Raw genomic sequence first — 17,914 nt, forward strand, 5'->3', positions numbered from 1 at the left:
TTCAAGAGGATTGAACTTCAAAAAGGTAATAATTCTACTCTCTAATCACTTATAGTTCTGAATTGATGAGTTCTTGGGAGAATCATAAATGGGTTTGATAGAGAGTATCATATGAACTATGCTAGGGTTTTGGATTATTAACTTAGGATTGTTGTAGTCATATGGGTGATGAAGAATGATGTTACTTTTATCAAATTGAGATTGTAGAATCACCTAGAAGTAATAGAATAGGAATTAGGTGAAGAAACACCGTTAATGAAGACTGTGGAGCTTTATGCCCACCAAATGTTTGATAAAATGCTTAGATGACCAAAGCATGGATATTATTGTTAATATAGAATCCCTTTGACTCGTATTGATATAGATCAAAGTTGAAAGGGTTAACGAACGTTGTATTACGCTCAAAGGCTGGAATTAAGGTATGTAAGGCTAACTATCTACGTTAGGGAATATTCATGATTCTCCCTACACCTCATTCTTCATACTTATCAGTAATTTGGCTCAGAATATAGTTTAGCCCTAGTTTCATGATATGATGTAGAATTGTTATCTTCTAGGGTTGTAGTTACAGAATTCGTTCATGGTTGTCACTTTGAACATCATGAACTCAACACGTAATCTTTATAAACTTATGCATTGTTATCACATGAGTCTCAGTCGATTGTATGACCGATATTTGCATGAGTCTCATAATCAAAAATAGTTATCATGCTATCGGCTATAGCCGTCTCGGTCTTGTAAATTGTTAATGTTGAACACTCGTATCTGTATTTTTGGGCCTAGGCCACGGTTTATGCATACGTATTGCTTGCGCACGAGGCCACAGTTTTTATGCACATTATTTAGGCCCTAGGCCACGGTTATATTCTGATTTTACTGTGTGATTCTTCATCTAGAACAGGGAGTACTTCAGCTTCTTGCTTTCCTGTTTAGTTCAGTTTCAGTTTCAGTTCCAGTATTTTATTGCTTTAGTTGCTTTACATATCGGTACAATTTAAATGTGCTGATGTCCCTTTTTATTGCTTGGGGGCCTGCATCTCACGATGCAGGTAACGACATACAAGTTAACGATCCAGCTACTTAGGAGTGTTCGTATCAGCTACTTTGGTGAGCCCTAGTTTCTTTCAGGGCGATATCAGTCATCTTCTTACGACTTTCTAGACAGCTACCTTTTTGTATTCATTAGAGGCTTCATAGATACGATCCCAGACAGGTAGATATTTATTATGTTAGCCTTGTTGGCAGTTGTTCAGTTGTTTTGGTTTAGTCATGTTGTCTACGTTAAGATATTTCAGATTGTCTAAGTATTTCCGCATTATGATCTCAGTCGGACCTTTAGTATATCCGCATGTGTTTGGTTGCTTTCCGCATTCAGTTATGTTTTGATATCACATGTTGATTCAGCCAGCCAGTTGGTTCGCTCGGTCACATGTAGTCAGGCACCGGGTGCTGTTTTACGTCCAGGCCCACGTTCGGGGCGTGACAAATAAGCAATCCTCGAATATCATCCACGAAGAGTAGAGGTCGATCTATCCTGGTAATCTGCATTCATTAAAGAATGTAGCAAGTACAGGTCAGTACAAACAATAAGTACTGGTAGGTATCATAGGCTGTCCTCGGTTAGCTAACATATATACAGAAAGTAAATGAAAAATAGGCATGCTCACAATCAAGTACAAGTATAATACAGTCTCATCAATACGTATCAAGTCCTCATGTATCAATAATTCACATCAGTATTCAAACCATCAACGACTAACAAGGTTCCATAACCGATCAAGTCTTATAGTGAAGTATCTAAACCTGGGTGTTCCCAGTCTCATCATATCTGATCAAGCCTATTGTTAAAGCATCTAATCTCAAGTGTTCTAAGTACTCATCATAACAGGTAAAATTCAATCAAGTATACGATTAAGTATCCACAACATAATAACAATCCAATCACAATGATGTTAACAAGTGCAATGTAATGATATGGATGACGTGAATGCAATGGCCATATATCAATACCGTGTACACACATGCCTCGAGTGAAACATCATGTCTCGACGGTCATGACCCATGGGGGATCCTCGAAGTCCATGTACTATGTCGCTCAATAACACACAGCCTAGAGACGACCTTTCCACCCTTCATTCCTGCCAACCATCCCATGTCACACAATATAGAATGGTCGCGCAATTAATATAAAACCTCCCAAGTATTTTTAAAAACAACATAGGCCACATCGTCACCCCCGGTCAAATGTGTCATATATATACATATAAAAGATGAATGTTCAATGTATGATTCAAGTATACAGATGATAACAACAAGATCTTTTATCAACACTCATTCCGCTTCGGTAAATGACCTTGGACCACAGACTCTCATCTCCCTTTCATGCTCTCTGGCAAAGACCTCGGAGGCTACACTCTCTTACTTATCATCATCAGTACCATAACCATGCAATATCAATGTATCATGGAAATGAGTATGAATATGATGCAATGTAATATCAACAATCAATTCAATCCTAAACAGTACCACATAGGGCACACAAGTAATATCAATAATAAGGCTACACAATAACCACAGTGGAATCACAATTCTCATCACTAGTCTCAATCAAGTATAGCACCGCAATATCATAGTCATGATATATCACTAGTCACAAATACCCAGTGTCTCAACGTGGCAACGGGCCAGTAAGTAAATAGATCAAGGTAAGCCAACAACACAATGAGGTGGCTAGCCCCCAAATCATACAACAAGACCCAACCTAAGTCAATATCCAACCCAACTTCATACCAAAGTTTACATGTTTTCTCCAATATAAACTGACTATACATATGCTTCGCTAACCGAAGTCTAACCAGAATGTAAGCCGTAACCTACCTGGAAAGCCGAACAACAAAGTCTCCAATAGTCAAAACTTAGTCTTTCCCTTCCTTTGAGCCTCGAGATAATGGAAGTCTAGACATATCTGAATCATGAAATTAGAATTAAGACGAAACATCATTCAAACCTTACTTCTATTCAAGACCCAAATCCCAACCTATAGAATGGGGCTTATGAACTAAAAAGGAGAAATTAGGGGTTCTAAGCTTAAACATGAAATTCATTCCCTAGGTGATCAATTCCCATCAATTAAAAGCTATATTAACTCATGAAATACTCAAATTTGGATTCTAGGTGAACCCCCCAATTTTGGGTATAAACCCTAACTTTAATTCTTGTAAATTGCCACTAATAATGAAGGAATCATGTTTATGTAGTTACTACTCAACAACCCCATGCTAATCAAGCGTAATCACCAACAAATCAAGGCTTTATGATTAACAACTTATTCTAAAAAGATACTGTCACACCCCGACTTTACTTGGGTGTGATGGGCACTCGACCCTTACTTAGGGCCGAGCGAACCCTCTGACTGTCATAGTACTCGTAGTCATAATGGGCCCTAACCAGATTATGAATGCATAATGAAAAGTTTTCGACAAACGAACATACTTTATATCTTTTCAAATCAACAAAACTTGCGACCGTACAAAATCTGTAATATCATGTATAGCAACACGACGGCTTATATAGCCGCTCACAACGGACATCTTATATACATGACTCTGTCTGCAAAGTCTCTAACATAATCAGATACCATAACACACGTATACACTGACTCGGCAGCACTCCGGAGAAAATGGAGCTCGCCAATCTCGCTGGAACACCTTCTGCTAATGTCTTCAGCTCACCTGGGTGTACCTGCGCGGCATGAACGCAGCCCCCGAAGAAAGGGGGTCAGTACGGAATATGTACTGAGTATGTAAGGTACAGAAAGCAGCATAAAGCATGAATATAAACATCATGGGATCATAGAACGGATAATGAGGTAAGAGAGTAACCCGTACATGTGAATGCCTTTTTGGCCGGATACCACGCACGCCTGTTTTTTTTTTTTTTTTTAAATCTCTTTTCATAGGAATAGAAAGTAGAACTTATATCATGTTATGTCATATCATATCATATCATGTCGTATCATAGCGTATCATATCATATCATATCATATCATATCATATCATATCATATCATATCATATCATATCATATCATATCATATCATATCATATCATATCATATCATATCATATCATATCATATCATATCATATCATATCATATCATAGCGTATCATATCGTATCATATCATATCATATCATATCGTATCATAGCGTATCATATCATATCATATCATATCATATCATATCATATCATATCATATCATATCATATCATATCATATCATATCATATCATATCATATCATATCATATCATATCATATCATATCATATCATATCATATCATATCATATCATATCATAGCATATCGTGTCATGTCATAGCATATCGTGTCGTGTCATAGCATATCGAATCATGTTATAGCATATTGTGTCATGTCATATCATATCGTGTCATGTCATAGCATATCGTGTCGTGTCATAGCATATCGTATCATGTCATAGCATATTGTGTCATGTCATATCATATCGTGTCATGTCATAGCACCGAACAACGTCGGCTTGCCCACATAGCGCCGAAATACGTCGGCTCGCCCATATATCCCGCGTCCGGACATCCCGCGTCCGGGATGATAACGCCAATACCGGTGGCAATGAAACATGTTTCCTTCCCATTTCCCCCATGTATCCCTTCCCCCCGCCCCATGTACATATACATATCTCATATACATATGTTATATAAGCATACAAGAGGGTCCAAGGAAAATCATATATCCATCGGAGTGACATAAGGTCGGAACTATTAACGGAAAATAATATTAAAAGAAAACATGAAACGGAATCATGGACATCATAAACGTTAGTTCATATGCTTGAAATCTTCAGAAAATAGTATCGTAACCAAGGAATAAACTTAAAGATCAAGAACTAGTTTAACACTTTCATATTCGTATTAGATTCTTAACTTAAGACTCTTAGTCATGGAAGCATTCTTTCCATATTTATCATAGACATATTCTCATTAGAGTAGTTACAACACTTATCGTTTGATAAACGGAGCAATAAGAAAATCCGGGAATAGTGGGCCCACCTCGAGTCAAATGAGGTGGCGTACACAATTTACATATGTTACCTTTTATGACATCACTTGCGAGAGTTTTAAGGTAGTCGGGTCCTATTTGTGCAAGTTCTAAGTGTTTATACAACTTTTCCAACTATTCATAGAACATTTAATTCAATTCTATTGAATGAAAAAGGGCTAATTTCAAACTCGGATTTCTAGGAAAAGAATTGTCCCCGAGGCCCGTGTCCAAACCTACTACGTCTAAGACATGCCAAGAAAGGAAGGTGAAACCTTACATACCTTTTCCGCCTCTTACGCTGCTCCAAATTCCAGTTCCAAGTTCGTCAAAATCTACAATTTGGTCACATTTACCAAACGTCAATTAGAGCATTTAGAAGTTCAACCTTGACTTCACATTTGTTTACAGAAATTTTGGCAGCATTTCCCCGTAAATGCGCCATCTCTAGAACTTACTCGGTCCAATCATCAACAACAATCCGGGAATTTAACCCGGCCAAACTATCAACGACAATTCCAACAATTATTCTAACAACACTACAATATTCATAATGATCCAACACTACCCGCATTCTCCAACTCTAACAAAAGCATTAACCACACATTTCCCTTACTCTAGATTCACAATCCATATTATCAACCATGCATTAGCACTATTACTCATGCAATACAAAAATTCAATTAATGTTGCATTAACTTCTCCAACATTCCGATAGCGATTACAACTTCATTTTAAGCCATCAAACCTTCATTTTTCATCATGGATTCCGCAACATAACAACTAAAATATCAAATAGAGTTAATTCACCACAACTTACCAAACCACCTCATCATTACGGCCACACACACTACATGCATATTTTCATGAATTTTCATCCATTTCTATACATTACAACAACCAACATGCCACATAAAATTAGTTCATCATCCTTACATACAATAACACATACTTACCCAACATCAACATTCATGGCTCAACTTCAACATCCATATTTTCATGGCTTTCATTCATTTCCATACTTCACAACACACACAACTCATCTATAACATATGAAAAATAAGATTGAATCATACCTTTTCCATTCATCTTCTCCACGGCTAGAATCCTTCAAGGCCACAACGAGCGATTGATTTGCTTCAACAACTATTCCACGTCGTAGAGGGCCTTCTAATTAGTAGGAAGACAAGTAGAAAATTATTTTTCACCATCAACTTAAGGGACCATCTTCGGCCAGCTTGCTTGGCCGAATGGTTGCCCCTCTCTCTTTTCTTTCTTTCTCTCCAAACTTCTTGAATTTTCTTGAAGTTAAAATGATAAGTTGTCTTGTTCTCACACACACACACACTTATATATATATATATATATATATGTACATGGGAACATGGCCGGTCATGTGCCCCTCCTTTTTTTTTTCCCTCCAAATTTCTTCAAATCTCTAGAAATTTCCTTAAGTCACAAAGATGACTTACTTGTCTTGCCTTGTCATCTTTTTCCACAAATGTGTTTTGGCCACTAAAGCATAAGGTAATCACATGTTTTATTGCATGGCTTGCAACCAATGGTCAATGCATAAGTGGGACCCATGGCCACAATGGCTTCTCTAATAAGTCATGAATTAGTAGACATTTCCAAATTCCAAATTTGCCCTTATCACTCTATGCCAATAATATTATAAGCGACTTGCGCATTCAAACAAAACCAGAAAATGTAACCTCGTCCTTAACTCCCCGCCATTAACTCGAAATATTCAAATGTACAATACGCGAGGTATAACATCCTTCCCCCCTTTAGAACATTCGTCCTCGAATGTTCAACTAGTCGTACGGAGTCTCATAAGAACCTTGGGGGAGCTCCCTTTTCAATGCTATTTCCATCCTTCATATTAGCTCTTAAGCTATCCAATACCGTTCTCTCGGTCATACTCTTTCTCTTCATATACGTCCATTTTCTGGCGTCGCATTATTCAAAGTCTGTGCAAACTTTTCACATTACCTTAAACATTATCCGGACTTCTATCCACGTAGTGTCGGTTTTCCCGACCTTACTACTTCACTTCAGTGAGAGGTCTCATTTGTAGCTCAAGCGTTCATACCAAACACACTACCGTATCAACTGTTCTTATCCCACTGTTGCATCTCTCTCACCCGCTTCCCCCCTTTAGGGGTATGCTTATACCATTATCCATTCATGCCTGTCTCTTTTTCTACACACGAGAAATCTTATGCTACTTCTATGTCGTTCAGAACACACTACTCTTACATAGTCCTTTTCTCATTTTCAAAACGTATTTTGTTCGTTCACGTTTTACCCGTATCATCCCAATCATTTTCTAGCGTTCATTCTGCCTTGTTCCTCGTCTTTCCATAACTTGGCCCTTCACTGTCCCGTCACTTATGGCACTTATGCCCTCCGTTACACACATTTTAACCTATCACTATACCGTTGTTCCGCTTCCTTTTATTTCCTCTCTTTCCGTTAACTCCTTCCCTTCGCCGACCTGACTCGGCCCGTTCTACGCGTCCTCTTAAGGTTTCTGGTCGCTCCACATACTCTAATCTCTCTTAGACTACTCCAATTTCTTACTCGCTCCTTACATCTGAATTTGTAGGATTTTCAGAAAACTTCCCGGGGTCACCCATCCTGAAATTGCTCTCACTTCAGCACACTTAACCTTGAGACTTTAATGAAATCGGGTGCGTTAATGCCGGTATGATCGCGTCCACCTCACCGCACAACCTTCATTACATATTCTAGAGTACATCGGAGCCTTACCAGATTTCAAAACGTCCCCACAAGACATTTTACCAACTATCCGATCGATACATTCCTATTCGTCACGATTCCTTTTCCTCCTACGCTTATCTTAATTATATCACTTCATCCAAACACCGCTGATCCTTTCTAAATCATCACCTAGTAGCACAAGTCCTTCCAAATTTCTTTACTACCATATTTCCGCCGACGTCTTATTGACCATTTCACTACTCATTCCACCATTAACTTATTCCTAGAGAGGCGTACCGTACTTTACTTTCAATCAACTTTTATTGCTACTATTATCCCGACTCTTTCAAAATATTTTCCAACTTGTATCCCGTTCTCGTATTATTTCTAAAAAATTTTAAAGGCGAGTTTCCCTCTGTATTTCTTACTATTCCAAAACTCCGCACGCAGAAATACCAACGATTACTCACAGGGCCATCATCATATGTACATATCACATCATATTGTATCGTACCATAGCCACACGAGGCTCTCAATATTCACAAAGGTCCGAAGATATTAAATTTACCTCATATGCTCGACGACTACACATATCACATTTTCTTGCTTACCTGCGTGCTTTGTAACCTTCCATACCGCTAATCACTTCCGCCTGTCAATGTCATTCCTCTGCTGAAATCAAAGATTAGTACAAAGGATCTCATTTCCTATAACTTGGCTCTACAAAGACGATCTAAGATACCAAAGAAGAGTAACCATCCTAGATGCCCCGTAGCCTCCTGTTTATAAGTGTGGCGCGCTTCACACCATAAACAAGACTCTACCGGACACGACTTTGCAGACAACCCTTGGACCGACCTGCTCTGATACCACTTTGTCACACCCCGACTTTACTTGGGTGTGATGGGCACCCGACCCTTACTTAGGGCCGAGCGAACCCTCTGACTGTCATAGTACTCGTAGTCATAATGGGCCCTAACCAGATCATGAATGCATAATGAAAAGTTTTCGACAAACGAACATACTTTATATCTTTTCAAATCAACAAAACTTACGACCGTACAAAATCTGTAATATCATGTATAGCAACACGACGGCTTATAGAGCCGCTCACAACGGACATCTTATATACATGACTCAGAAAACAAAGTCTCTAACATAATCGAGATACCATAACACACGTATACACCGACTCGGCGGCACTCCGGAGAAAATGGAGCTCGCCAATCTCGCCGGAACACCTTCGCTAATGTCTTTAGCTCACACAGGTGTACAACGCGCGCATGAACGCAACCCCCGAAGAAAGGGGGGTCGAGACGAATATGTACCGAGTATGTAAGGTACGTAAAGCAAAGATATTGAGCAAAACATCAAGCATGAATATAAACATCATGGGATCATAGAACGGATAATGAGGTAAGAGAGTAACCCGTACATGTGAATGCCTTTTTGGCCGGATACCACGCATGCCTGTTTTTTTTTTTTTTAAAAAAAAAAAAAAAATCTCTTTCCATAGGAATAGCAAGTAGAACTTATACCATGTCATGTCATATCATATTATATCATGTCGTATCATAGCGTATCATATCATATCATATCATATCATATCATATCATATCATATCATATCATATCATATCATATCATATCATATCATAGCGTATCATATCATATCATATCATATCGTATCATAGCGTATCATATCATATCATATCATATCATATCATATCATATCATATCATATCATATCATATCATATCATATCATATCATATCATATCATATCATATCATATCATAGCATATCGTGTCATGTCATAGCATATCGTGTCGTGTCATAGCATATCGAATCATGTTATAGCATATTGTGTCATGTCATATCATATCGTGTCATGTCATAGCATATCGTGTCGTGTCATAGCATATCGTATCATGTCATAGCATATTGTGTCATGTCATATCATATCGTGTCATGTCATAGCAAACAACGTCGGCTTGCTCACATAGCGCCGAAATACGTCGGCTCGCCCATATATCCCGCGTCCGGGATGATAACGCCAGCTGACCAGGTGGCAATGAAACATGTTTTCCTTCCCATTTCCCCCATGTATCCCTTCCCCCCAGCCCATGTACATATACATATCTCATATACATATGTTATATAAGCATGCAGGAGGGTCCAAGGAAAATCATATATCCATCGGAGTGACATAAGGTCGGAACTATTAACGGAAAATAATATTAAAAGAAAACATGAAACGAATCATGGACATCATAAACGTTAGTTCATATGCTTGAAATCTTCAGAAAATAGTATCATAACCAAGGAATAAACTTAAAGATCAAGAACTAGTTTAACACTTTCATATTCGTATTAGATTCTTAACTTAAGACTCTTAGTCATGGAAGCATTCTTGCCATATTTATCATAGACATATTCTCATTAGAGTAGTTACAACACTTATCGTTTGATAAACGGAGCAATAAGAAAATCCGGGAACGTTAGGCCCACCTCGAGTCAAATGAGGTGGCGTACACAATTTACATATGTTACCTTTTATGACATCACTTGCGAGAGTTTTAAGGTAGTCGGGTCCTATTTGTGCAAGTTCTAAGTGTTTATACAACTTTTTCAACTATTCATAGAACATTTAATTCAATTCTATTGAATGAAAAAGGGCTAATTTCAAACTCGGATTTCTAGGAAAGGAATTGTCCCCGAGGCCCGTGTCCAAACCTACTACGTCTAAGACATGCCAAGAAAGGAAGGTGAAACCTTACATACCTTTTCCGCCTCTTACGCTGCTCCAAATTCCAGTTCCAAGTTCGCCAAAATCTACAATTTGGTCACATTTATCAAACGTCAATTAGAGCATTTAAGTTCAACCTTGACTTCACATTTGTTTACGAAATTTTGGCAGCATTTTCCACGTAAATGCGCCATCCCGAGAGTCTTACTCGGTCCAAATCATCAACAACAATCCGGGAATTTAACCCGGCCAAACTATCAACGACAATTCCAACAATTATTCTAACAACACTACAATATTCATAATGATCCAACACTACCCGCATTCTCCAACTCTAACAAAAGCATTAACCACACATTTCCCTTACTCTAGATTCACAATCCATATTATCAACCATGCATTAGCACTATTACTCATGCAATACAAAAATTCAAGCTAATGTTGCATTAACTTCTCCAACATTCCGATAGCGATTACAACTTCATTTTAAGCCATCAAACCTTCATTTTTCATCATGGATTCCGCAACATAACAACTAAAATATCAAATAGAGTTAATTTACCACAACTTACCAAACCACCTCATCATTCGGCCACAACTACATGCATATTTTCATGAATTTTCATCCATTTCTATACATTACAACAACCAACATGCCGCATAAAATTAGTTCATCATCCTTACATACAATAACACATACACGGCCAACATCAACATTCATGGCTCAACTTCAACATCCATATTTTCATGGCTTTCATTCATTTCCATACTTCACAACACACACAACTCATCTATAACATATGAAAAATAAGATTGAATCATACCTCTTCCATTCATCTTCTCCACGGCTAGAATCCTTCACAACAAGCGATTGATTTGCTTCAACAACTATTCCACGTCGTAGAGGGCCTTCTAATTAGTAGGAAGACAAGGAGAAAATTATTTTTCACCATCAATTTAAAGGACCATCTTCGGCCGGCTTGCTTGGCGTAACGTTGCTCTCTCTCTTTTCTTTCTTTCTCTCTAAACTTCTTGAATTTTCTTGAAGTTAAAATGATAAGTTGTCTTGTTCTCTTTCATGACTCATATATATATATGTACATGGGCACATGGCCGGTCATGTGCCCCTCCTTTCTTTTTTTTTTCTTTTCCCTCCAAATTTCTTCAAATCTCTAGAAATTTCCTTAAGTCACAAAGATGACTTACTTGTCTTGCCTTGTCATCTTTTTCCACAAATGTGTTTTGGCCACTAAAGCATAAGGTAATCACATGTTTTATTGCATGGCTTGCAACCAATGGTCAATGCATAAGTGGGACCCATGGCCACAATGGCTTCTCTAATAAGTCATGAATTAGTAGACATTTTCAAATTCCAAATTTGCCCTTATCACTCCATGCCAATAATATTATAAGCGACTTGTGCATTCAAACAAAACCAGAAAATGTAACCTCGTCCTTAACTCCCCGCCATTAACTCGAAATATTCAAATGTACAATACGGGAGGTATAACAGATACCCAAAACCCTCTCTTATTCTCCAAATTCTATGGGGTTACTAGTATGGATTCTTACTTAGGAAAGGTAATGTAAGAGATTAAGATTGGACAACTTACCCTCAAGAGAAATCTGACCAAACCTTCCTTAAATCGCCTCCAAAATGCTAAGTAAATATAATATAAGGAATAGGAGGAAATAAGGGTTTCCAAAGGCATTTAAATCAGAAAACTGCCTGTCGGCCACTTTTGTGGTCAACAAGCCGCTATAGCGCCACCGCTATAGCGCTCACCAGGCACCAGAAATTTTGGTGTCTTCCAAACTTGCAATCGACACCCGGAATCACCCCGGAACTTTCCAGACACAAACCAAATATGCAGATACACATAAAAACACGCTACGAATGCACTCTTGACCTCGCAATTCCCAATTGAGGTCTCCTTGTCAAAGTCAACTCCCCAACGGTCTAAAATCAACTTTCCAACACGAGTCCCAAAACACGCCCAATTGCATTGGGAACCAAATCGAGCCCATCAATCAGTCACAAATAATTATACGGACCTCTTGAAATCGACAGATTTTCTAAAAGGGTCCGTTTACCCAAAAGTTAACTGTGAGTCAAACAGGTCACTTGTAAGCCAAATTTTCCAAAAACTACATTAAAGCATAAACCAAACCATAGGGAATCGTTCCACCTGTCCCCTCAGGTCAAAATAGTACTAATAAGGCTCGGAGATGGGTCAACGGGGGAAAATGGTTAAAAATGCAATAACGATCGTGTTACGGTTCACTTTTACGTAGATGAGGCATAAAAGTTACTATGAGGTTGTTGGTGCTCTAATTGAATTTTTAGTATTTTAGAGTCGCCACCTAATTTATTATGGAAAACTAGGAAAAATCGGGTTTAAAGATTTTTGCAAAAAATAAGTAAAAATCTTTTGGACCAAAGATCGAGGTAAGGGTTCTGCTGATCCCCTAGGGAAGGTTTTACACACCCTAGTATTAAAGATTTGTAGAATACGGTTGACCTACGAGCTTCAATATGTGATTAACGTATTTACTTGTTTAAAAGTGTTTAGTTTTCCGCAAAAATATCATTCGTATTCACATCATAAATTTCAAGAAAAAATTCGGAAACAAGTCTCTTATAAAAAGGAGTTTTGGTTTAGAAAAATCCGCATAAGTGTTCAACTCCCTTTGTTCTTGGGACTAGGACACACTCGGGATTTCTCCCGAGTAGAGCCGCTACTATTCTAGTCCTAACATAATGGGTTTAGTACCTACGGGTTTTTATATATATGAAAATATGGGATATATTCCCGTTTGTGTGTATATATATATATATATCATAAATATATTTTTTCAAGTTAAATCCAATTTTTAGATGATGAAGCCCAATAGATCAATATATTCCACGTCCGCAGCCCAAAACTTCTCAAATCTGATCCAATGCATATCTTTTGGTCCAAATATTTTGTCCAGCCCAGACTTTAGAATCACCCAGTCCAGAAAGAATATCAGTTTTAGTCCAAATTTCACAATTCAACAATGTTTTATTTTAGCCCATTTTTATAGACTTCCTGGTCCAAATCTGGTAAACGTAATTAACCTTTAGTTCAAAATGCTGTTTTCAGTTTTAATTATCAACAAAAATTAATTAACTATCCAAAGTGCATTTTTGTTTATAACTCTTTTAGAAATTGTCCGTTCTTAAGCCCTTTTTAGCCAAAAATCATTTTTTGAATTTATCTCATCTATAAAATCCTATCCCCGAAATAACATTTGATTGCAAAAAAAAAAAAAGGTTTTCTTCCTATTTATAAGTCTTTGCAAGACACTTCAGTTTATTTGAAGATTTTGGTGAGTTAGGAACGAACAAAATTTTTATTGTTCTACATAATTAAAATCCATTTAATAGCTGCCTTAGTGTAATTTGAATTAAGGTAATTTTGAAAATCATTTTTTTGGCAACTTACCTAAATTACTAATTTTCATCGTATATTCTAACATTCACATGGGTTTCAGTAATATATGAGTTTAATTACATAATACAACAACTTAAACAAATAAATAAATGAGGTAAAGAAGGGAGAAGGTATTTCTTTACTAACGGACTACCGCTCCCATTAGGCTATTTTCACTCATAGCTGGGCCTTCAAATACATTAGCTTCCCTTGCCATTTTTATCCAGACTCGATCATAGGCAGAATTGGGCCAAGCCCAATTCGAAGTATCAATGCAAAGACCCCAAACCAAGAGAGAATTTTACATGAAAAGGATGAGAATTACTATCCGTCTATAAATATTTATTATCATTGCACTCAATTGAAATTACTTTTAACTAGGTAAATTGGATCATAAAATAATATAATGAGATTCAGACGAAATTGCACACGCACAGGCCCAAACCTGGGCTAAATAAAGTTCAGGCTTAAGTATAATAAGTCCAAACTACCAAGGACAGAATAGGCCCGAGGTCAAATTTTAAAACCGAAGGTTGTCTATTAATTGAATAATTTCCCCTCGATATACCGTAATATAAATACTCATGGAGGTGATAAGAATGACATATAAAGAAACGCTTTCACTTTCTTCATCCCAATGTAGCACAAGATTCAAGGGGTTTCTAGGAACCCCAGACATGGCAGACACCAGGAAAAGCTTAAGCTTAATCCCAAATGCTATTCCTTCTTCCCCATTTATGTGTTTAGTTATAGTATAATAGGAAAAGTAATGTATACTTAATTAGTACCCCAAACAGCCCCTTAACAAAAATTCTGAGTATATTAACTAAGTATCTAATAGGCTGCAGTTTTAAGCATCATTAATTTTATAACTTGAAATAGGATTAGGCACATTATTACAGCACTTTGTCACACGGTCAAGATAAGTGGACATAATCCATGATTACACAGGAACAAACAGTATGCCCAGTCACATTTGATCAATATTTAAGCAATCACTGATAGATAATTCAGATAAAGAATAGATAGACATGACCAGTTTTTTTTTTTAAAACAAAAAAGAGCTAATTGTCACTTATTGAGAGGTTACAACTGGTTTTCTAAACTGTAAATTAAGGCAAATTATCAAATAGATTTTCCAATCAACTTCAAGTGTAGCGAACTAATAATCAAGACCAAAAGAATACCTCTCTCTTTAGAAGGTTTTAACAAGTAGACTTAGTATAGCTATAGAAGGCTTTTATAAACCACTAGTTATATCAATCCCTCATACGAATTACTAGACCATAGCAGATATTCCAAAATAATCCATTAAGTCTTGAATTAACAAGTGACACTACTACAGACAGACAAAAGATCAAACAGAGTGTTCATCAAGTTATACTTTACTCAAATTAGCCCATTCTATTTATATAGCAAGCCCATCAAAGGTTTAGACAGTTTTAGATTGACTCAACTATACCAGTATCAAAATACACAAGTCAACTTCAAATTAATCATTTGATCAAGTAAAGATTTAGGTATATGAGAGCAAAATGGAAAGTTAAGTTTTTGAGTCAAATTCTGGACCTAAGTGGATCATTTTTAGCTATTAGGTGTAAGTAATATCTTTTCAAAAGTCATTATTTTTCAATCAAGGCACCAACATGGTCATCAATCACAACAAGTCCCAATTGGCTATGTAAATAACCCAAACAAACCACAGACTCAACTTAAATCATATAAAAGGAAGGTTTATTCTTAAACTGTAACTACACTTAATATAACCTCATGTGGATATCATAATCTTTACTTACTACTTAACCAAATCTTAAATCTATACAAAATTATATGGCCATAAATAGACTTCTTCCAAAAACAATATATGAAAAAAACAGTGTTGTAGACTTAAGCAAGAACCTTCATATCTTTGTACTTGGTTGCACTCTCTTTTTAGACAAGATATCTCTAAAAATTAACATGACACTGTTCAGGAAAAAAAATTCAGTCACACTTAAGAGATCTAACTGAAACCTTTCATCAATATTCAATTAAAGATTAACCTAAGTCTACTACTATTATATAGTGACTTTGCAAATAGTGAGTAAATCAATCTATGATTCTTATTAAGTCACAGACATCAATCAAGAACTTCATAGCAAACTACTACATAAAAGCAGTTTATACAATAAAAAGTTGATGACAGGGGAATTATGTTAGACTAATGTAGAGTAATCAGTCAGTCAAGACACATATTAACTAAAAATAGCTAAAATCAAACCTAGTGCATGAGCAACAGTCTAGAACTTTCAAGTTTATATCATGATTAAACCAATGAGCAAGTTCAAGGGATTCCAAAGCTTTCTATCATATTTATAAAGTCATATGAACCAAATATGTTAACTTACCCTAATAAAAAATTACTTAGTGAATTTACTCATCACTAACAGACATGGATCTTCAAACAAATGACAAATTCAAGTTAATTTTACTAAATCTTAATGACTAGTATTTAAATAGCAATAAACAGACCAAAACATACCCTAAGCAATCACTTGAATAAAGACATAGTAATGTCATGATTAAATCTTAATCTATTACATTAGTAAACTTAATCTTACACATAACAAATTAGACAAAAAGGAAATACAGAGAAACTAAAATAATAAGGTAGGAAGATTACCTCTTTTTGATGCAGCCTTAGGTCGAGATGGAACTTGGAAGACCTCTAATGTTCCCCCAAAAGCTCAAATTAACCAATATTCTCCACACAAGAATATAAAAACTGAAATTTTAAGCTTACACTTGAACTCAAAAAAAAAATAAAAAAAATTAAGGGTCTTGAATACTTAAAAACCCCAAGTATTTCGAGTTCCTTTTGCAAAAGTGAGATTTTCAGATTGCAAGCTATCTTTGACAATGAAAAAAAGGCCTTCTATTTATAGAGTTCCCAAATAAACCAAACCCTAATTTTTTCAATGTGGGATAAACCAAAACTCAAGCAATTTCATTACATATTTTGAAATAGACGAACCAGATCGATGCCAATCATGCCATGAACGGTCGAATTTCACTTCTTTTCCCTTGATCTAGTTGGCTTCCACAGAGCCAATAGAGTCAAGGACCCAAAAACGATTAAGTACAAACTCATAAATGCTCAGCAGGTGATTCAACGGGAAGAAATAGAAAAGAAAAGAACAAAGAAAAAATTGTTTTACCTTTGGGTTGCGTTTGGTGAAAACCCATGGTGTCACATTTAATGCTACCTATTTAGCCACGCCAAGCTTGTCGCAAGGCCTGTGGCCCCTGCACTATCGCCATTTTTGGCAATAAAGCAACGAAGGAGAGAGAAACTCAAATGAGGCGGCTAGGGTTTGAGAGAGGAAACCCTCTTCTCTCTTAAAGGGTCATTTTGCCTTTGACTGAAAGGGAAACTGGGCATTGACCCCTTTAGAAGGTGATTTGGGGCAGGTCGGTCCGATTGGGCCGACTCGGTCCATTTTACAAATTAAAAAAAGAAGCCCATTTCATATATATGCATATATATAAAAAAAAAATGGATAAAATTTGCAAATTGAGAAAAATTAAAAGGGTCAATTGAAGCAATTTGTAACCAAATGAAAACGAATTAACCAATTAATTTAAGACACGGTCAATTTCACAAATTTACAAATCTAGTCATAATTAACTGTCTAAATCAATTATGATTAATTAAAATTATCAAATATGATTTGATTATACAGAAATTAAAGTTGAGGGGCAAAAATGGCTATTTATCCTAATTAATCAATTTCCTTGAATTAAGTGGAGTAAAATATTTGCTAATTAATTTATGATAATTTAAACAATTAAATAAATAGTTAGTTTGAACTATTTTCTTGATTGAATTTGGCAAAATGCATCATAATTGTTGTAAATTAATTTCCAAATGGT

At 36.4% G+C, this 17,914-nt stretch overlaps 2 long non-coding RNA genes across 3 annotated transcripts in view; one reads left to right on the plus strand and one right to left on the minus strand.

Annotated features, from left to right (window-relative positions):
* LOC132034240 (uncharacterized) overlaps positions 1–17,914 on the plus strand; it is a 29,287-nt gene that overhangs the window by 7,346 nt on the left and 4,027 nt on the right. The window lies entirely within an intron of this gene.
* Positions 1,484–17,438, minus strand: LOC132034239 (uncharacterized). Of its 2 annotated transcripts, XR_009409002.1 has the most exons (3): positions 17,200–17,405; positions 16,665–17,064; positions 1,484–1,542 (listed from the first exon to the last, which is right to left on the minus strand). It is a non-coding gene; the product is annotated as an uncharacterized LOC132034239 (long non-coding RNA). The 2 variants fall into 2 exon arrangements; XR_009409001.1 differs by lacking the exon at positions 1,484–1,542 and having other exon boundaries at positions 16,640–17,064; positions 17,200–17,438.

Source organism: Lycium ferocissimum, chromosome 10 (genome assembly GCF_029784015.1).
Source record: "Lycium ferocissimum isolate CSIRO_LF1 chromosome 10, AGI_CSIRO_Lferr_CH_V1, whole genome shotgun sequence".
NCBI classification, from domain to species: Eukaryota; Viridiplantae; Streptophyta; class Magnoliopsida; order Solanales; family Solanaceae; genus Lycium; species Lycium ferocissimum.